The following is a 6,441-nucleotide window of genomic DNA, read 5'->3' as shown; positions in this document are numbered from 1 at the left end:
TATTTTTTAAATAACCCAATTCACGCCCATCTTGGGTTATGGTGCCATTGCTATACAATTATAACAGTAACCTCTTGCCTTTTAGGGATCAAATGTAACCTCAACAAGATAAGAAAGGTTTACAATTTAGAACACTTAGAGAAGCTCTTACAAGATAGAGTACAAATCACAAGTTTAGATTTTCACAAAGATAAGAAAGATAGAAAGAATATGAAGATAATAAGCAATTTTTCTATCTTTTTCTAATTGAAGATGTAAGCTTGAAGAATTTTTTTGGCTCAAAATAGTAGAAATAATTTCAAAACCCACCGTCTTGTTCTTCATCTTCATCTCATTTCATAGTTGTTGTAAAAAAGAATGAGATTTGCAAGGATAACATTCTTTTTCCATAAAATAATTATTAGAATATTCAAATATTATGCTAAATGATTTATGAAAAATTTAGAGCATTTTTATAGGTTAATGTTGAGCCAAATTGCTCAAATAAACCTATTGTGTATTTTGATGTTTAACAAAACATAATTTTAATAAAACTATTTTTGTTATATTTATATCCCCTAATAGATTTTTAATATATCTTATGGTGGAAAACATATTTTAAGTATTATAGTATTTTGTGTATCAAAATGAACCAAGAAATGTTATTTTTCTAAGTCTGGAAGATTAACGCATTATAATGGGGTATATAAGAAAATATTTTATTTTGAAAAACTATTTTCCGGTATTTTGATAACTAATATTCATTGTTGTTAAAATGGATTTTAATGAATTTTTTAATAAATAAAATATATGTATTTTTGGAAGTGGTAAAATCGTTAAATCCCGAATTTGTACTACATCCAAAATTTTATTTTTTTATTGTTATAGTTTTTGATTTTTTTTAAATTTTTATTAAATCCAAATGGGGGTAGTTTCTTATTTACATTTATGTAGACATTTACTTAAATTAAATAAATGTAAATATGTTATAATATATTCATGCTATGCATTGTATCATCAAGCAAATCAAATTTTTCTAAAAATCTGGATTGAGAGTCGACTCTTGGTGAGAGACAGTCGACTGTGGGTTATGTAGAGTCGACCCAGCTGAGAACAAGTTATGCAGAGTCGACTTGACAACATTGGTGTATTTTGAAAAGTTGACTCTTACTTAAAATGGAAGTCGACTTTTGTTTTAGAACAGTCGACTTTTAGACTCTAACGATCAAATTTTTCTAGCTGTTATAGATTTATTGAAAGCTCAAGTATATATATCAAGAAGAGATTTTTGGAGAAGGCTAATGTACTATCAAGATCTATTATTCTAAGGCACACCCAAGCTCTCAAGATCTCATGCAAAGCAACCCAAAGCTCAAGTTACAAAGATCAATCAATATGGAGCTCAAGGCAAAGAAAAATAAAATTTCTTCTTGTTGGTAATTCTTGTATCATTTATATATTTGCCTTGTAATATTTGTTTTTGTATTCATATCCATATTAGTCAAAGTTTATTGTATATAGAATTATTTATTTGTATTAATTGTGGATTGTGAGTGGCAACCTGGAACTCGTTGTAATTTAGGTGGGTTATATTAGTTGTCAGGGTGAGTTAAGGGGAAAACCTTGGTGTTGTGTAAAAGTTTCCTAAGTGAACTTGTTAGAAAACCTAGGTGTGGTTATAGTGGAACCTCAAGTATCGAGTTGACCTTGAGAGAGTGGATGTAGATGTTGGAGACACTAAACCACTATATATCTTGTGTTAATATTGTGATTGTTGGTGTATTTATATTGCTATCACTCTCAAATAACATATATATTTATAACAAATATTTTTTTTTGTATAAGAAAAGCTCAAGAGTTTGAAAAGGAAAAAAATAGATTTAAAAAGTTTTTATCACTCAATTCACCCCCTCTCTTCTTAAGTGGCCATTGTGTGTCAAGAGACCAACAGTTAAATGGTCAAAACTGTGCATTAAATGCACTTGTAACGTCTAATTCAACAACTAGTTTAACAGCTATAAAAATCAAGTTTAGCACGCATTTACTCAACTAAATTTGGCTCTTACTCGACTAAAAAAGGTATTATTGATGATCAATTATTAAATTTCAATAATCGATTATCTTTTAACTGTACTCTATTATACTCATCAGATAATTAATTATGCTCATCAAATATTTGATTATGTTTGAGATACAAAGAGCTTGTATAAAATACTTGATTATCACTTACTAATAGTCGATTATACATCAACATACACTCGATTACTCATGAAATTTTTTTATTAAAAGATAATAGAACTTCATAATCAATCCCCAAACACAAATACTCGACTATGAGCTTGACATACTCGACTAATACAAGAATATATTCGATTGTGTATAACTCTCAGTCAATTACAAAGGCATTTCACTCGGTTATCACTATGACTACTTGATTGCTTTTGACATAACCAAAACTTTACAATAATTACTCAATTACAATGAGCATTTACTCGAGTGCTATTCAATCATACTCGACTATACTCAATACCTAAATCAATTATCATCTAATCAATATATATTGTTTTGAATATCATCAAAATAACATCTAAGATATCATAAACATTGAGTTTAAATATAAAACTCAATTTTCTCATCATCTAAATACTATAAGCCTTAAGCTCAAACACATAGGATACTTAAACATAAATGTCCTTTATGAAAGTTTGTTAAAACTAACTTTCCAAATATATTCACTTTGTTGCATAGAAAGTCTTAAATAATAAATGAAGTATTCTTAAAACACATGGTTTTGACAATAAGTTGAAAACAATATATGTTCCTCAACTAAAAAACTTCCTTTCTCTAGATTCAAATAAGAATCATTCTTCAACATATTTTATCCACATAATAAATATACACATGAAACATTCATAAATCAAATAATTCACCATTACTTGACTGAAATAAAGAACATAAAACATTTCAAATATATTAAGCACAAAACACAACATATATCATAAAGACATACTTATTCAAATATCTATTCATTCATACTATTACATACACACTTTTGAAATACGCATAAGTCAAGTAGCTTACTTGCTACTTAACTAACACAAAATATTTCAAATATCTTGAGCACAATACATGATGCTCATGTAAGACAAAGATTCCCTAGCTTAATCATCATGATATATCATTTATATTTAACAAAACAAGAGCACACATAAATCATATCTATGATATATTCTATAATCTCTAAAGCATCATCATTTTTCAATCATACTTACCAAAACAAGAATACATATAAGCTTAACAAAGCATATATGACTTCTATACTATGAGCTCTAAGCCATCATACACAAATGCTACTAATGCATATTTTGAGTAATTCTTGAAAGATAGAATCTTTATATTTCTATTATTCAAATGCACTTAAGCTAAACATGAGCAACACTAGGAAGTATTACTTGGAATACATCAACATATAAGTTCTTTCAAGAACTGTTCTAACTATATCTAGATTCTTTAAGATAGTACTGCTTAATTGCATCTACATACTTACTCGAGTGACTAACTATCACTCGACTAAAAGCTTGAGAAGATAGATTTTCAGCAGTTTAACCAAATGCTGCTCAACAACCCATAAATACTTGAATGATTTTGCTTATCAAGAAACATGCATTCGATATTATAAGTTTTTCAAGTGTTCTTTCATTAAATTTCATAATATTGAGAACTATAGGAATTTGATACTATATATTAAATAGACAACTTTGGCTCTATGATTTAGAACTTAGAATAACTTGCCTAAGCATGAATACATTTACTCAAGGGCAAGGATGATTGATACAAATAAAACACATTTCTCCTAGAATTGAGTAATGCTTTCACATATTTAGAGTGCGTAAGATATTTTTTTTAACCTTAAGTTTACTCTAAGTGTTATGAGAATATATGACATTTATCCATGACACTAATGCATTAGGATATTTAGGATATCCCTTGAGATTCTAAAGTAGCCTAATGACATAACAAGCATATTGACAACAAGATTAATTACAAATATATTAAGGTTATTAGTATAACTTTAACATGAAGGATAAGACAATATAAACTCTATAAATCAAATCTTAAGTACCATCTCTTGAGTATATGATCATTTACCTAACAATCTTAATGTCTAGCACTTAAAACATCAAATATGAAAAATATAATTCATTACTCTTAACCTTTGAATAATGTTGCCACATAGAACACTTAGAATATTATGAGCAAAACACTCATACATAATCTTTAGGATAACTCTAAAGAGAAACATATTAAAAGACATATCAATAAAACATATAGTTAAAACAATTTTAGCACATATAAGAGTATTTACCATACTTAAAAGATAAATCTATTCAAGGTTCTTTGACCAAGGCAACCTCAACATATATTTTATCAAGATAAATTAAGATAAGCTTAACAAATCGTTATAAAGAGGGACAACATAGTTTGCACATATAAAATATATTAATAAGCCTATGAGAATATAACAAAACAAGGTTCCTTGAGATAAATCTCAAAGCATCCTTACCATAGAACAATTCTTACATTAAAGTTTTGCATAAGATAATCACCATCAAAACATTCAAGAACAAAAACTCAAAATATGTCCTCCTCGTCTTCATAATTAGCTTCAGCAAATTCATCCCAATTAAGGGGCACAACTATTATGCTCATCATACTAGGTACTTCTTCTCATTATACCATTCTCTCAATTGTATAGTTGGTTTCATCAATGTTGTTGCATAGCCTGCTAGCCCCCCTTCCCCCCCCCCCCCCCAAAAAAAAAAAAAAAAAAAAAGAATGTGGAAGGTGAAATCATCCTTACACTATTGATTAGAGAGGATTAGATGACTTGGGTATCTCTAAGCTGCCAATGGGAGACCACATATTGCTTGGCTTAACATTATCTAACTCGCTAGTGCCAAGGATAAAAGGCTAGGCATTATGTTGCTTATTAGTCCTTAGGTGCTAATGAGAGACCTATATATTGTCAGCCCTCCCAACATTTATTTGAGTGTGAGGAGTTATTTGTTTAGACTCTAATGTTAGGCATACATTGATCCATCTTAACCCTAGATTCTTTAACAATTGAATTATGTTGCTAAAGGACGCATTGTTAGTAATCCTGAAGCCCTATATGTGCTAACCATATTGTAACTTAGCCTTTAATTGAATCTTGTACTAACAATGTCAATTGCAGTTGTAAACTAAAGCAAGAAAATTAATCATCATATGTGTGTCCTCGATCCACCTCGAACATCACACTATCTCCATTGTAGGTCGAATTATCTCTAGAACCAACCCACTCTCTATTCCAGTAACATTGAATTGTAAAGGGTTGGTTGTTCATACCTATCCAAAACCCATGTGTAGAGTAAGTTTTTGCATCCAATTGTATATACCTAGGATAAACAATTACAAAATTATAAATATGTCACACAATTTTTCATTTATATTGAGTACCTATTTACCAATTTGTACAATTATAGAAAAAAAAATAGAAATACCTATAAAAAATCTCACCTAATTTACAATAATTCTAAATCAAAAGACCATTTCTTTAAATTAATTCCTAATCAATAAATACCTAATTCACAATCAACCAAATCCCCTAATCAAAGAACTTTGCATCAAATCCCCAAATCAATAAATCCAAATTAAAACCCCAATTCAAACATTCAAAAAATCGCATCTAACGTTAAATCAAATAATCGTAAATCACATCAAACCAAAAATCGAAACCCCAGATGAAGTAATCTCAAATCAAGAAATGCAAATTGCAAACCTTAATCAAATACCTAAATTTTAAATACTAAATTAGAGTATTGTAGTCTAAAGGAGGGCACATGTATCTAATTTTGGGAGCCATAATGATGGTAAAAAGGGAAGAGACTCGTTGTGTTACGTGAAGCTAACCAACCTTGAGTCTAAGGTCATCGTCAGTCAACGAGAGTGAGTAGGCAAGTGATAACGAGATAGACAAATAGAAAGAAGATGACTTTCGACACTGTCAGTGACCTTGTCTATAGTTTATTAAGAAGAGGAAATGGGTAACTTCAATGTCAAACTAAAAGTTCAAGAGGCCAAGACTGAAGGATAACTTGTTACTCATAGGTTTAAAATTTGGGCAAAGCTAAAACGAGGTTGTTTGACATTTACAAAACTAGCTATCGTTGGTAGCATATTACTTATATACATGCTATTCCAAATAGCAAGCGAGGTTGTAAATGCTAAGTAATCTATTACGTTATTAAAGTTTTGATTTGATGAGAAAATACAAAAATTATGTTAAGAGATGATGACCAAAACAATGTGTTATGGTTAAAGAATGAGTGTAAAAAAATCAAGTGAGATACATATATTAATTGAGTAAGTCAAGATTTTAATTGAGCTGTATTATGTGTTAATCGAGTAAGTATTCTATGT

The sequence above is a fragment of the Diospyros lotus genome, chromosome 8, assembly GCF_014633365.1.
Source record: "Diospyros lotus cultivar Yz01 chromosome 8, ASM1463336v1, whole genome shotgun sequence".
Taxonomy (NCBI): Eukaryota; Viridiplantae; Streptophyta; class Magnoliopsida; order Ericales; family Ebenaceae; genus Diospyros; species Diospyros lotus.
This window is presented reverse-complemented; position numbering follows the sequence as displayed.